Here is a 17,407-nt window from a genome sequence, read left to right as displayed (position 1 = left end):
GCTTAGCATCTTTATTTTCCATAAGGTATTTAATAGGAGAATGGTGCTTCTTCAGAGTTTTCAATAATTTCTTTTCTTCATGCTCTGAAAGTTGAGCACTAATAATAACAGGATATATCTTCTTTTCATCAAGATAAGCATATTTAAGAGTACCGGGTAATGGTTTAATCTCAAACACAGGATCACCCTTGGGTGGAGGAGGATCCCCTAGTATTTCAACAAGCAAGTTGTGTTTCAAAATAGGTCCCTGTTTAAAGAATACCTCATCTATTTCCCTCCTTTCATTCATAAACATATCATTTTCATGGTCTAGAAAATATTGTTCTAAAGGGTCATTAGGAGGCACGGCAACAGAAGCAAGACCAATAATTTCATCTTTACTAGGCAATTCCTCGTCACGGGGTTGTCTACGAAATTTAGCAAAGTTAAACTCATGAGACATATCCCCCAAACCAATAGTAACAACATCCTTTTCGCAGTCTATCCTAGCAATAACAGTATTCAAGAAGGGTCTACCAAATATAATGGGACAAAAGTTATCTTATGCGGAACCAAGAACAAGAAAATCAGCAGGATATTTAAATTGTCCACACAAGACTTCAACATCTCTAACAATCCCAACTGGTGAAATAGTGTCTCTATTGGCAAGCTTAATTGTAACATCAATTTCTTCTATCTCAGCAGGTGCAATATCATGCATAATTTCTTTGTATAAGGAATGAGGTATTGCACTTGCACTATCACCCATATCACATAAGCCCTGATAACAATGATCTCCTATTTTAACAGAAATAACGGGCATGCATACAACAAGTTTATGTTTATTTTTAGTATCAGGTCTGGCAATTCTAGCAGTTTCCTCACAGAAGTAAATAACATGCCCATCAATATTATTGGCCAAAAGATCTTTAACCATAGCAATACTAGGTTCAAATTTAATTTTCTTAGAGGGTTTGGGTGTCTTAATATTACTTTTATTGACCACAGTTGAAGCTTTAGCATGATCCTTTATTCTAGCAGGGAAAGGTGGTTTCTCATTGTAAGTAGTAGGAACGACAGGATCATTATAAGTGATAGTCTTTTCTTCAACTATAATATATAGGTGCAACTACTTTTACTTCAATGGGAGGATTATATTTAAACCACTTCTCCTTAGGGAGATCAACATGAGTAGCAAAGGATTCACAGAAAGAAGCTACTATCTCAGAGTCAAGTCCATATTTAGTGCTAAATTCACGAAAAACATCGGTATCCATTAAAGATTTAACACAATCAAACTTAGGTATTATACCTGACTCATTACCTTCGTCGAGGTCCCAATCTTCAGAGTTGCGCTTAATTCTTTCCAGTAATTCCCATTTGAAGTTAATAGTCTTCATCATAAAATATCCAATACAAGAAGTATCGAGCATGGAGATATTATTGAGAGAAAGCCGAGCATAATTTTTTTGAATAATCATTTCTCTTGAGAGCTCATGATTGGGGCATGAATATAACATTGACTTAAGCCTCCCCCAAGCTTGAGCGATGCTTTCTCCTTCACGAGGCCAAAAATTATATATATAATTACGATCACGATGAACAAGATGCATAGGATAAAACTTCTGATGAAATTCCAATCATCACATAGCCTAAACCATGTCAATGCCTCTCCCTTCAGAGATAAAGGGAAGACTTTCTTCTTGATAACATCCTCGGGCATACCTGCAACCTTAAATAATCCACAAACTTCATCCACATAGATTAGGTGCAAATCAGGATGTAATGTTCCATCTCCTCTAAAAGGATTAGCTAGCAGTTTCTCTATCCACTACAAATATACTTCCGTGATGATACGTGTTTGTCACAGTAGGTCACGTTTTCTGTCATGCATGTACATCCATGACAATTTTATGACAGAATCAAGATAGTCATACCTGTGCTGTCATAGAAGTGTTCCATGACATTACCAAAATTATCATCACGAAAGTGTCCACTTCCATGACGATAAATCGCGCGTCATAGAAGTTCTTTAGTCAAGGGTGACCGACACGTGGCATCCACCGTAACGGAACGCCGTTAAGCTATCGGGTCCGGTTTTGGACCCGACAACCCGCTAACAACCCCGACCAATGGTGATTTTCCACGTGTAAAATCATCATTGGCTATGGGAAACACGTGTCGGCTCACCGTTGGGACAGATGTCATCCACTCATTGGACCCAAAGCGCCTATCATATGTCGACACGTGGCATGGCCCAACAGAGGCCCATTCTTGTTAAAAGGCCGGACCGTTGACTTGGTCAAAAGGTGGCGGGCTAGCCCACGGCAAGCCTGTTAACGGCCTATTCACATATAGCCCATTTACAGCCATCTAACCCAGGGCCCGTTTACGGCCTATCCAAATTAGGCCCAGTAGCGTCATCTGGGCCGTCCAATATAATTCCATCCCATTTTAACTTCCGGCCCATGTATGGCCCATGAAGTATTTCGGCCCATATGAGTCCCTTTGTAACTCTTGGCCCATTAATGGCCCATGGTGAAACCAGCCCGTAATGAACAGTGTATCGCTTTATACCCATTAGTGGACCATTATTCCATTGGGTCGTTTCCAGCCCATGTTACCTTTCAGCCTTCTGAGGGCCCATTTATTCTTGGGCTCATTTCCAGCATTCGGTTACTTACGGCCCGTTACTGGCCTTTTCTGCTCATGGGCCAAATTCAACCCGTGGATACAGTCGGCCCATTTGTGGCCCGTTAATGTATTGGGCCATTTTCATAGCATCATCAAATACGGCCTATCAACGGCCCGTTATGGTCAACCCATAAAACGTAGGATTTCCACTCTAGCAAGTTTACGGCCCCTTATACGGCCAGTACAAGGCCCATAAATGAGACGTCCTGTAGAAGGCCCATGGATCATACGAGACGTAGAAGGCCCATTAACCCGACGGCCCATAGAAGTCCCATTGATCCTACGACCCATAGAAGGCCCATGGATCCGATGGCCCATAGAAGGCCCATGGATCCGACAGCCGATAGAAGGCCCGCAGATCCGACAGCCCATAGAAGTCCCACGGATCCGACGACCATAGAAGGCCATGGATCATCCGTCTCGTAGATGGCCCATGGATCGTACGGCCTGGGGAGGGCCATGGTCACTACAACGTTTGGCCGAGTTGGCCCCCATTTGAATGATATAGCAATTCAAAGAATTATCCTACTCTATACTATCACATCTAAAAAACATACACTATACGATAAAGAGACTAAGGCGAAGAAACGTAGAATAATCCTACACTATACAATAAAGAAATTACATCCGATTATACCCATTGGGAATTATGGTTCGGCACCAGTGATAATAAAGCATACACAAATAGCAAATTACATACACTTCGCAAATACAGCTCATACATCATGGACGCGCATCAACATAACTTACCATTTGAACTATAATCTCTTCAGAAAATAGGATTGGCCGGATTTAGATAGCACAAATTTCAGTCTGCAAAATCTCCAATTCCTTCGTTGTTACCTCAGTGTCTTGTTCCATTTTTTTGACTCCTGCATCTAATACCTGCATGTCCAGTCTCAACTCGCTGATTGTACGTTTAGAATCATGTACACGTTGTCTTGCCACCTATAGTTGTTGCTTGAGAACATCAGCACATTCCAATTCCAATCCATAATCATTCGGTAACGGCCATGCCGCACTGCTCGCAGATCTTTGTGTTGATGTCACTTCATCCTGAAGTGTTTCTGTAAGTACACATGACTAGGGCAAAAATATACTTACAACGGTGAAGCGAGCAAGACAGACTATTTTGTACATGGCAAAACAAGACTAACAATAATGTTACACATCATGAAGTATAAACAGGTGATATTTTAAAAATTATAAAAAAGGTAGTCTGTGCAGCCTGCATACAGAAATCTCTCTTAGCTTACGAGAGGAGCATGAAGTTGGGGCCCAATCCAAAACACAGACAAGTTACAAATTTAGATAGCATGTTGCGTAGAAGTAAGCAAGCAGTTGGCCATCATGTAGCTCAATTAAAGTCTTACGGAGCATAATGAACATTAGAGGGTTTCATACAAACATACTAGAACAAGCAAAACTATGCAATCATTAGCCTAGTATAAACTAGATTATGAGCCTCATGCAATAATAGTTGGTTAATAGACTTCAAAGCTTCAGGAACACTTCAATAGAGTAATTAAATGGTAATGCCTTTAATTATGTCAAATAATAGTTATACAAGTACCCAACATCAGGCATCATTCTTTGGGCATCTCATTAACTGAGGACAAATAAAGCAATTCAAAAGAGCAAATTAACTATGCCTGAAACAAACAAGGAATTGAACTATTGAGTTGGATATAGTGACTTACCTTAACAGGTTGAAGAGGCTCAGTGCAGTTCCTACTTATCTTGCAAGGCTCCTTCCTAACATATTGTACTTGGAAATCCTCAATCTTATCTTCATTGCACCCCCTGTGCAAGGTGACACAAACTAGTTACTTGTCTCCTTGGAAGATAAATATGCATACTTTCCAGTTTGTGAACACAAAAGGATGAGATTATAACAAAACAACACCACATAATGAAACATGCCGCATCTCTTGCACTTGCACACAATGAAATGAGCATTTACCATGTCTGCACTATGTAAAAACTAGTCATACCTTTGAACCAGATCTCGAGGTACTCTTGGAGATCCTACTTTAGTGTACATCCAAACCTTTATGTCACCTATGAGTTAGCAACGGCCCTTGAGGGAGTCCTGGATTAGGGGGTGTCTGGATAGCCAAACTATCACCATTGGCCGGACTCCTGGACTATGAAGATACAAGATTGAAGACTTCGTCCGTGTCCGGATGGGACATTCCTTGGCGTGGAAGGCAAGCTTGGAGATACGGATATGTAGATCTCCTACCATTGTAACCGACTCTGTGTAACCCTAACCCTCTCCGGTGACTATATAAACCGGAGGGTTTTAGTCCGTAGGACGAAAAACAATCATACCATAGGCTAGCTTCTAGGGTTTAGCCTCTTTGATCTCGTGGTAGATCTACTCTTGTACTACCCATATCATCAATATTAATCAAGCAGGAGTAGGGTTTTACCTCCATCCAGAGGGCCTAAACCTGGGTAAAAACATCGTGTCCCTTGTCTCCTGTTACCATCCGCCTAGACGCACAGTTCGGGACCCCCTACCCGAGATCAGCCGGTTTTGACACCGACATTGGTGCTTTCATTGAGAGTTCCTCCGTGTCGTCACCTTTAGGCCCGATGGATCCTTCGATCATCAACAATGACGCGGTCCCGGGTGAGACTTTTCTCCCCGGACAGATCTTCGTATTCGGCGACTTTGCACTGTGGGCCAATTCACTTGGCCATCTGGAGCAGATCCAAAGCTACGCCCCTGGCCATCAGGTCAAATTTGGGAGTTTGAACTACACGGCTGAGATCCACGGAGACTTGATCTTCGACGGATTCGAGCCACAGCCAAGCGCGCCGCGCTGTCTCGATGGGTATGATCTAGCTTGACCACCGAACAGTGCCCTAGAGGCCGCACCAGCGTCCGCTCCGACCCTTAGCTCGGAGCCGACTTCGCCGCTCGAGGACGAGTGGCTGGACACCGCCTCGGGGGCAACGATCTCTACGGCGATTGAGCCGAACACCATCCCTGTCTTTTGCAAAGCCCGTGACTCCGAGGTGCCGGACTCCTCCTCTCCGGACTCCGAACCTCCCGCGCCCCTGCCAATCAAATCTGATTGGGCACCGGTTATGGAGTTCACTGCCGGGGACATCTGTCAGCACTCGCCCTTTGGCGACATCCTGAATTCAATAAAGTCTCTCTCTTTATCAGGAGAGCCCTGGCCGGACTATGGTCAGGAAGGTTGGGATGCGGACGACGAAGAAATTCAACACCCACCCACCACCCACTTCATAGCCATTGTCGAAAGTTTAAACGACGTGCTAAATTTCGACTCCAAAGACATCGACGGTAGGGACGACGATGTAGGAGATAACCACGAACCATCACCTACAGGGTACTGCATAGCGACCCCATCTCATGATGTATACATGGTGGATACACCTAAAGGAAGTGACAACGAGGAACAAAGGGACGCTACGAAGGATAAATCCCTCGAAAAGCAGTCAAGAGGGCGACGAAAGCACCGCACAAAGTCCCACCTGGACAAAGACGGTGGCCATACAGACCCAGCCATAGAGCAGGTCGAACCGGTGGACGACGAACATGCCATTGAACAACCGTCCGAATAGGACAACTTGGATAAACAATCTGTCCCGAGCAAAGATAACAGTCCGGACGACCTCACACCGGACAAGTTGTTGGAACAGAAGAACCTCCACAAAAGGCTCATCGCCACTGCGCGTAGCCTGCAAAGCAGAAGCGGAAGCTCTAAACAGAGGAAGATGCACTCAGAGTCAGATGGAGCAAAGTACTCAACACCACAGACAAATACGGCGACAGTCGCCAAACAAAGAGCTACCCAAAGCGCAAACTACTGCCCGAATTCGATGAGGAGGTCTTAGAGCCCCCGCAATCAAATAACAAAGAGGCCGCCCGGTCGGATGGACGACCACATGACAAGCATAGAGCGGCAAGCGGTCGCGCACACAAGCCGGCACGCGATCTGCATAAGGATTTGCATCAAAAGGGTTGCCCAGTTAGGTCCATCTACGGGCCAAGAAAGCAAGCTCTTCTAAGCAATGCAACACGCCAAATATCCGGACATCACGGCCACCCAAATATAGGGGAGCCGCACACCCCCTATGTTTCACCGATGAGGTGCTGGATCACGAATTCCCAGCGGGATTTAAACCCATAAACATAGAGGCATATGACGGAACAACAGACGTGGGAGTATGGATCGAGGATTACATCCTCCACATACACATGGCTAGAGGACATGATCTCCACGCCATAAAATACTTACCCCTCAAGCTCAAAGGGCCAGCATGACACTGGCTTAAAAGCCTCCCTGAAAATACCATTGGAAGTTGGGAAGAGCTCGAGGATGCTTTTGAGCAAATTTTCAAGGGACTTATGTTCGCCCTGCGGATGCAGACGATTTAAGTCACATTACTCAACAAACTGGAGAGTCAGCCCGCAAATTCTGGAATAATTTCCTCACCAAAAAGAACCAAATAGTCGACTGTACGGACGCCGAAGCCTTAGCAGCTTTCAAACGCAACGTCCGAGACGAATGGCTCGCCAAACACCTTGGCCAGGGAAATCCAAGAACAATGGCCGCACTAACAAGCCTCATGACCTGCTTTTGCGCGGGAGAGGATAGTTGGCTGGCAAGATGTAGTACCAGCGACCCAAGTACATCCGAAGTCAGAGATGGAAACGGGAAACCACGACGCAGCAAGGACCAGCGCCGGATAGGCGGAAACAGCCCGAAGAGCACAACAGTCAACGCCGGATTCAAAATCTCTCGGCAGAATCATAAAAAACTGCCCCTCAAGAATAACAGCCACGAGCTATCCAACTTAAACAAAATCTTGGACAAAATATGCCAAATCCACAGTACCCCCGGGAAGCCTGCAAACCATACCCACAGAGATTGTTGGGTCTTCAAGCAGGCCGGCAAACTCAATGCTGAACAAAAGGGGCTCGACACACCAAGCAAGGACGATGACGAACCCCACAAGCAGAGAACCGGAAAACAAAAGAATTTCCCACAAGAATTCAAAGCAGTAAACTCACTTCAAGTGACAAAAGGGAAAATCAAAGCGGCGCCCATAGAAATACGCGCCGCACGGCCTATCCCAGCGGAGTCCCGACATTGGTTGTCAAAACCAATCACCTTTGATCATCAGCATTACTCCGGATGTATCCGGAACGCAGGATGGACTGCCCTGGTATTGGATCCTATAATCGACGGACTCCAATTCACAGAAGTCCTAATGGACGGCGGTAGTGATCTAAACCTGCTATATCAGGACACAATCCGCAAAATGGGGATAGACCGAACCAAAATTCGCCACAGCAACACCTCCTTCAAGGGGGTAATGCCAGGCCTATATGCCCATTGTACGGGCTCCCTACGGCTAGAAGTTGTGTTCGGCTCATCTGACAACTTCCTCCGTGAAAAGTTAACCTTCCATATCGCCCCATTCAAATGTAGCTATCAAGCACTATTGGGACGTGAAGCTTTCGCCCGCTTTAATGCAATACCACATTATGCATCTCTTACACTTAAAATGCCCGGTCCACGTGGCATCATCTCATTAAAGGGAAATATCAAGTGTTACTCGAGCAGGGAAGAACGTGAGATTGCCTGGACAGTCACACGCTAATCCGTCTCCACTAAACCAAGCACCTGAACAAGTCATTTGGACCCCAGACACGGCTAGACGAGTCCGGCGTAAACATATGAAGGCCTACTAGCCGCACACCCCAGTACAAGGGGCTGCATGCATGCACAACAAGAGACAATAAAGCTCAATTTTATTTTTTGAATCATACTCTGTTTATTTAATATATAGTACCTCTATCGCACGATCTTTCTTCAACTAAGTTCTTCTCTTTTACAAATGAACACCGTGCTACACCCGTACATGATACGGCACAACGGAGACACAGGCGCGGACGTGCAGTAGGGACCCGTTGCAAGGATTCTTTTCAGATTAAGACCCTGCATAAACCTTTTTTACTGTCTCTTGTTGATACACATCCCCCGGTTTCTTGCTACAACCGAGGAGGAGGCTGGTGTTTTGGCATCGGCCGCGTCAGAATTTTTTACGCGTACCTGGACACCAGGGGCTTAGGGCATTGTTCCGCCCGTTGTCATAACGACCAAATACCTTAGGGAGTGTTCGGCGTCTCGAGTTAGGCCTTATATGCATCAGCTCCGAATCATGTCTTTAATCAAATGTTGGGCTTGCCCGGCTCCTGTGTTTTGCTGCCTTACGTTCCGTTCTACCGGCTAACGCGACACTAGGAGAACTACTGCGATTGTGCCCCGGTTCGGCCTAGTGAGCACCTCAGTTGAGAAAGCCGAAAACTGACTGTCATGATATAGCGTGAGACTGGTCAACCACTCGATGACCCACCGGAATGTTTAGAATTCCTCCGCATTAACGAAGGACCGTTTCCCAGTCAGGCACATACGCGCCCCAAATTCAGGAGAGCGCGGTGCCCCTAGGGGCTATATAGTAGCCCCACCATCGAACTCCTATGGCTAAGTGAAAGTGATAAAGCATTATAGTCCAGTTGCCTAGTTTGCTATGCTATCACCTCCTTTACAGGACCAAGACGTTGGATTAAGTGTGAAAATGCGTCTTTTCTGCAAACACCCCTGCACTACGTGCGTGGGGGCTGAAGCCGAAGACTGACATCTTTCAGGTTATATACACATATACATTAACAGCCGCACAGGAGGTACTTTAATACTTGAACGCACAAGTATAAAAAGCCCTTATATTATATTGAAACATTGTTTCACAAATCATACATGTCATTAGAACATAATATCCTTCGAGCACTGTGTCTCTACTAAACCAGCGCCCTGCAGGACTTCCTCAAAATAGTGCTCGACAGGTACTCGGCTTGTGTCCGAATCATGGGATGCAACGTCGGTGACCTTCATCTCCGCCCAGTATGTCTTGACACGGGCAAGAGCCATCCGCGCACCCTCTATGCATGCTAACCGCTTCATTGCACCAATATGCGGCACCGCACCAAGGAACTGCTGCACCAAGCCAAAACAACTCTTCGGCTCGGGCCTGTTCGGCCACAAATGAGTCACCACATCCTTCATGGCAAGTCCGGACAACCTATTCAGCTCAGCCCATACGGCCAAACGATCGGTCAATGGAAGCGGACGCTCTGGACTATGGAACTACGACCAAAAAAGCTCTTCAATTCCATGATCCTTTGGGCCTCGGAAATGTTCGGCCGCGTTTGTGGCACTCGCTGCCAAGTCCAAATAAGCATCCTCCGCACCCCACAGCTGGCCCAACTGAGCATACTTGGGATCCGTGAATTTCCTCCACAACAGAAAAGGCTTTCCAGCCGCAATATCTTCGGCCTAACGTAGCTCCTCTTTCATAGCTCTCATTGCAGAGCGAGCATCCTTGGCCTCAGTAGCGGCCTTTTTCAGGTCCTCTTGTTCCGCTCAACCTTCTTTTTCAAGAAGCTCGCAACGGTCGGTAGCATTCTTCAACTTTACGGCCATCTCGGCCATTTCTTTCTTGCTTCGGCAGTGAGCAGCCTGTTCGGCTCTCAGCTCTTTGGCCGCTGTTAAGACAGCCGCATCACTTTTTTGGGCTTGCTCCTTGGCTCGGGCGAGTTCCGCTCGAAGGTTCTCCATGGCAGCGGCACCATCCGCGTCAAGCATACATGTTGTAAGGCACAGACATTAAGCTACCTTACCGGGTGTCCGCGGAGAAGCTGCATACCTTGTGACTCGTCAAGCCGCTTATTGACAAGCGCGATGTCAGAATCCGCCATGTCAAGTTGCCGCTTTAGTTCGGCAAATTCATCAGTCTGGCTTGCCACCGGACGCTTCGCCACCTACATTGGAAGAGCGCATATTATACCTGGTATTATGATCCTCGGCGCGCTGTCGTTTTTGACAACACACCGAGTCTCAGGGGCTACTATCTATATAGGGCCCATTCTATATGCAAAACTGTCTGAAGGTACATCATTTTGCGTACCTCAAAACCCGTCAGTAAACTTCTGATGGCGTCTTGCAATCCGCTTTCAGCGGATGAAATCCTTTCAATCACCATACCCATTAGCACATGGTGATCTTCCGAGATAGATGCTCGCCCGACCAGATCTTTCAGTTCCTCCGACCGTACACCAGTCGGGGCCGGACTCGTCCGATGGCCTTTTTCGAAGGCCGGACGCGGAGGGCTTTGAGGGGACATACGACTGCCTTCGGGCCCCGCCGGATTCGGAGAATCCCTCCGCGACGACACCTCAGGGTCGTCCGCCTCGCATGACGGTACGGTAGGCGGAGTCGTTTCACTCTCCATCATCTCCGGATCAAGATCCCCTGAAGACGAGCTCTGCTGAGAAGGGCTGAGATCCGAGCTACAAGGAAAAATTTCGGTTATCTTCAGAAATAAAATAGGGATGTCTCTCATTTTAAGAAAATGCCCCTCTTTACTTACGGCTCGCTGGAGGGCTGATCTCCTTGGGGAAATAGTGCGGCCGGGGCATCTCCCAGCGCAGGACCCTCTGGCGAGGATTTCTTCCCCTGCTTCGAGGCCTTGGTCTCCGGATCTTTAGAAGCTGTCCTCTTCTCCCCTCGGAGGGAGGGATTCTCGATCCCTCCTTTCTTGATAAACTCCTTCGCGGAGGCAGTAGCTCCCTTGTTCCCCCTTCGCCTTCTTCAAAAGGTGCAGACTCTAGCATCCTTGTTAACACAGGATCCGGCGTGGTGTCAGGGAGGGGGGCCGGACACCGGATCAGTTTTGCTTTCGCTATCCACTCCAGTTCAAGGGCCAGCTCTTTTAAAGGCAAGTTTATGACAGATATACGGATAGCATGTCCGGGTACAGGACTACTTAGTTGAGTATCCGGGCGATTGCAACTCAGACCTGCGTCCTCGGTCAAGTCTGGACACATTGCTCGTGATCCGAAGAACAGTGGGTACATCTCCACGGGCGTTACGCCCATAAATTGTTGGAGAGCTCGTGGTCCCTCCGGACTGAACTCCCACAGGCGGAGAAGGCGACGTTTGCAGGGCAGGGTGCGGTGAATCAGCATTACCTGCGCTACTACGACCAGATTGATCTCTCTCTCTAGGAGGTCTCGAATACGGCCCTGCAACAAGGGCACGTCCTTGGACAGCCCCCAGTCAAGCCCTTTATTGACCCATGACGCCAGCCGTGGTGGAGGACCCGAGCGAAAGACAGGTGGCGCCACCCATTTGGTGCCCCTGGAGGTGTGATATCCCTAGTAGAAAACCACCCATTAGTCCCGGTTCGTAAGGGCCTTTAGTCCCGGTTCATGAACCGGGACTAATGGGTCGTTACTAATACCTCCACCCATTAGTCCCGGTTCAATCCAGAACCGGGACCAATGCGCCTCCACATGGCCCTGTGCGCCCACCCCAGTCAGGGGGCCTTTGGTCCCGGTTGGTGGCACCAACCGGGACCAAAATGCATCCACGCGTCAGCATTCCAGTTGCTGGGGTTTTTGTGTTATTTTTGAAAGGAGGGGAGGTTTGGGGTTTTGGGGGGCTAATTTAATTAGGTGTTTCATATATTGTGTTAGCTAGCTAATCAATAGAGAGAAGTGTCCTCTCTTATGTCCGTGCTTGGACGCTATGTACTATATATACATAAGTGATCGAGAGAACCATTCAGTACAGAAGTTCGTCATGCATACCGAGAGAAGTGATCGATCGACCTCTCCTTCTCCGAGAGGTTGGTCGAACAACAAGTTTTCGTATCATGTATCCGACGCTACTGGCTACATACATGTACAATATGTATAAGATCTCTTATAATTACAAACCCCTAGCTAGCATTTGAAATCAATTTCCACATGGTATTCTCCGGTTTTACTGATGACGTGGTCAAGAAAGAATCCCGCTAATTCCTCTTGAATTGCTTTCATGCGATCTGGTTCTAGGAGTTCATTCCGCATCTGCCACGTCTAATTTGAAGAAGGGGGTTAATTAATACATATATATGAATAAAACTCAACAGAAATGATGGTGTAATAAAATGAAATTGTGAATATTATTTCTTACGCACTTCATATTGTCTTTGAGAGTAGCCCCGCTTGTTTTTCAAAGTCGTGGTGTGGATGAACTCGCACACGTAGTATCCACAGAAATCATTCCCTTCCTCCTGCCACAAGCACTTTACGAGAAATAGAGGTCAATTAAACTGATAATGAAGCATTATATATGGCATTGATGAAAGTATATATAGCTATATATAGAATCAACGGGCCGGAGATGCACGCAACTAGCTAGCCAGTAGTACTTACTTTCGGGTATGTATATCGCAGCTCCTTCGGCAGTCCCAGAGCTTCTGCGGTGAACTGTTTCCAAACCCTGCAAGACAAAGAAAATAATTATTATTACTTGAGATATCAGGAAATGAACAAAAAGTTACTGATATGGTGCGATAATTATGATCGATTGAACTTACTTGCTGAGCATTTCAGTCATGTCCACATAGGTTTTGGGATCTTTCCGTCTCGAGTCTAAGACGGTTACTAGTCCACGCTCAAGCTTAATCTCCAGAAGAATATAGTGGTACCTGCGCACGCATGCATTACTCATCAATTACATTACTATAACCTCGCTTGAGTAAAAAGGGAAACCGAATATGCACACGACAGTAACACTCATGGGCCGTTGTAAGGAAAGAGTATGGTATCTTTGTTTTGATTTTTTATCAACGATCGTAGCAAGTTGTCCTCGGCCTCTTTGACGTTCTTTTTAACCAGAAATACATCTGTGATATTTGTGTTAATGAACTCAATATCATAAATTTCTTGTTTTTTGCACTCGACGATCTTCAATCTGCATAATATATTGAGGATAATTAATTATAAATACATGCATGCAATGAAAGAGCCGAGCTATATATAGAGACTTAATGACAGAAATACTACTTACAGGCAGTAGCAAAAGACCATTAATTTATCGAGGGCCTTTTGATTGAAGAACTCGAAGAACTCCTCAAATGGAACAGTCAACAGATCATTTGCAACGAGATCGTGCTCCTCTTTAATATGCAGATACAAAGCATTCTTACCATCAGACTCTCTGCCGGTTTCCATGTACCAATTATGGAATCTTCGCCTCATTGTTGTTATAGATTTTTCATCTTTGACGAGAGGCTTCCCGTACTCGTATCTTTGTCCATCCACCTTCAAGAAATCAGGAAGTGCATCGTCAGGCAGGTAATCGTCAAGATTACCATAACCGGCCGCCGTCCCCGGAGCATTAGACACATTGAGCGGGGGGCACGATTGTTGTGCTTGTTCGCCGAGCTGGGCAATTTTTTCCCCTTTGCTCGTTGTTTTGACCTCTTAGCACTGACAGTAGTTCCCGACCGCTGGGCTTGGAGATATGTCTGTTCAGTAATGCGCTCATACTTGGTTCTCGGCGGAGACTTTGGTGGTTTCCTCAGGGCATCGATAGTGCACTTTGCTTTCACCGGATCTACCTTCTCCTCCGGAGGTGGATGTCTCTTTGCTTTCACCCCTTCGAAGAACTCCCTCACGTGGGCCTGCACAATCGTATCATTTTCCTCTTCGGACCTCTCATACGGTAACTTCTCTAGAGGCTTGAGAGATGATGGACCGTATTTGTATTGCCTCCCGCCTTTGGTTGTGCTGCTAGACGTCGGAGCAGACGGAGCGGCTGCGGCGTCTATGTTTTCGTGCTTGCTTACGAGGCGGAGGAGAAGGAGTACGACGCGCCGGAGCAGCCGGGGCGGCGGCGGGTCTCTTCCGCCCTTGCTGGCGAGGCGGAGAAGGAGGATGCTGCTGGCTGCTCAGGAGCGCCGGCGCAGGCGGAGAAGGAGGCGGAGTGCCGCCATGCGCCGGAGAAGGAGGCGGAGTGCCGCCACGCGTGCCCTGATCGTCACTCGCCGAAGGAGGAGGCGGTGGAGGAGGCGGAGTGCCCTGACTCGCCGAAGCTGGAGGAGGAGGCGGAGGCGTCCAGTTCAAAAGGTTGATGAGCTCCTTCTTCCATAGGCATGGAGTCTTTAGAGCAGAACCCAGCCTAGTATCCCCTTCGCTGGTAGGGTGGTCAAGCACGAGGTCCTCAAATCCCTCCGTTATTTCATCCACCATCACCTTAGCATATCCTTTTGGAACCGGCTGGCAGTGATAAGTTGTGCCGGGTCCACTAGGATAAACTTGGCCAACAGCCGCCTTGACCTTCAAATTCATCCATCGCGCCATCATGTGGCAATTTTGAGACTCCGTGATACCATCCACGGGATAGCTGGCAGGAGCCGTCAAGACATGCTCCGGCTGAAGCAGCTCGGTGGAAGCCACGCTGCTTCTCCGCTGAGATGGCGGGGTAGCTTCGGGGGAAGCTTCGACATGTCGTTTGTTGCGATCTGCTGCTTCTCGTTCCTCTTCTCGATCCTCTAGCCCCATTACCCTTCCAAGCAGCGCCTGCATTTGGTCCTGCTCCAGTTTCTTCCTCCTCTCGTGGGTTTTCTAACCCCCTGCGTCCGGAAAACCAACCTTCCACGGAATGGAGCCTGGCGTGCCTCGTGTCCGTCCAGGGTGCTCGGGATTCCCAAGGGCCATTGTGAGATCGTCCTTCTCCCTGTTTGGAAGGAACGTCCCTCGCTGCGCTGCATCGATATAGTGTCGAAGGTTCTTGACTGGTATTTGCAGTTGCTCGTCCGTCCACTAACACTTCCCTGTTACAGGGTCCAAGGTTCCGCCAGCCCCGAAGAACCAAGTCCGGCAACGGTCTGGCCAGCGCATTGTCTCTGGTTCGATCCCTTTTTCAAGCAGATCATGCTCAGCCTTGGACCACTTAGGCCGGGATTTGAGGTAGCCACCTGACCCCGTGCGATGGTGAAGCTTCTTCTTTGCAGCATTTTTCTTGTTTGTCTCCGACATCTTCTTACTCTTTTCCGATGTCTTGTGGGCCACAAATGCGGGCCAGTGATCTTTGATCTTCTCATATTTGCCGATGAATTCTGGTGTCTTTTTTTCCTTGACAAACTGGTTCAGCTCTTTCCTCCACCTCCTCATTAGGCCTGCCATCTTCTTAAGAGCACAAGACTTGATTAATTTCTCTTTAACTGTCTTCTCCGGATCCTCCTCTGGCGGTAGGGTGAAATTTGCCTTCAGCTCAGTCCAAAGATCTTCTTTCTACATATCATTGACATAACACACCTCAGCGTCTTCATCCTTAGCAGGCTTATACCATTGTTGGATGCTGATCGGGATCCTGTCCCTAACAAGAACCCCGCACTGAGCAGAAAATGCCTTCCTTGTCCGGATGGGTTCAATCGGTTCGCCGTCGGGCGCGATTTCTATGATCTCAAACTTTTCATCCGAGCTCAACTTTTTCTTCGGGCCTCGTCTCCATACCGAAGTTGTGCTCGATCCGGAGGGCTAGAAATTATCAGGAAGAAAGACGACAGTAATTAATATGTGTACATATACCAAAACAATGGATGCATCAATTAACTAGTCAGGACGGGCTTAACTAATATATATATACCTGGCCGGACTCGGTTCGGTGACCGGAGCAGTCAGCACGGTCTCCTTCGTCTTGTACCTCCATTGTGTCACCGGAGCCATCATGAACATAGTCCTCCTCTTGTATCGGCATTAATGGGTCGAAGCCACCATCATAAACATAGCCCTCTTCTTCATCTAGCTGATCAACGGTGTCGAAGAGAAATGACGCAACATCATCACTTGATCCATTTGCGATTATGTCCCCCAACATCATTTCTGTTTCTTCGTCTCGGGAGTGCTCCATAGTTTCTGCAAATATTTACAACATGTCAATTATTATTCAAACATGGTACAGATGGATATATATATATATATATATATATATATATATATATATTAGTGGCAAACGTAGAACTAGCTAGCTAATCACAATAAGGAATCATGTTAGTGGCCTCGACACAACGCTTCAAGGGTTTGGGGTGGCCTCGACGATAACGCTCTTTTAACTTGATAAATTTGGGTGGCCTCGAGAGAGTTAATTTGTCGGGTAGGGGCGCGGCGGGAGGGGGTAGGAGACCACAACATCGTTTTCTCTCTAGGGTTTGGGTGTCCTCGAGAGTTTTGGTCGAGCGAGAGGGCCAAGGGGGGTGCTGCAGTTGTATAAGTTATCACGGTCGAGAGGGGGTATATATATATATCGACCGCCCCTCATGTCGAAGTTATCTAGAGGGGGTTATATCTTCTTCTCCTCTTCTTTTTCTTCTTCTCCCTCGAGAAAGGAAAATAATTAAGGAAAAGGAAGAAAAGAGAAAAAGGAAGAAGGAAGAAGAAGAAAAAAAAAGAGGAGAAGAAGAAAGGAATAGAGAAAGAAGAAAAAATAGAATTTCTTCTTTCTCCTCTATTCCTTTCTTCTTCTCCTCTTCTTTTTCTTCTTTTTTCCTCTTCTTATTTATTTCTCCTCTTCTTCCTCTCCTCTTTTTCTCCTTTCTTCTTCTTCCTTTTTCCTCTCATTCTTTTAGTATTGCTTGTTTAAAAAAAATGTTCAAATGAATATACAAACATTTGCATATTATACAATAATTAATATCACCAATAGATACAATAAATACAGAGCGACGAAGAGCCAATAGATACAAAAAATCTATGAACAGAAAAAAAAACATGAACAATAAATACATATATGAACAAAAACATGCTCTGAACAATTTTTGAACATTACATATACACATAGCCACATACATACACATATAC

Source organism: Triticum dicoccoides, chromosome 7B (genome assembly GCF_002162155.2).
Source record: "Triticum dicoccoides isolate Atlit2015 ecotype Zavitan chromosome 7B, WEW_v2.0, whole genome shotgun sequence".
NCBI classification, from domain to species: Eukaryota; Viridiplantae; Streptophyta; class Magnoliopsida; order Poales; family Poaceae; genus Triticum; species Triticum dicoccoides.
Note: the sequence above shows the minus strand (reverse complement) of the source record.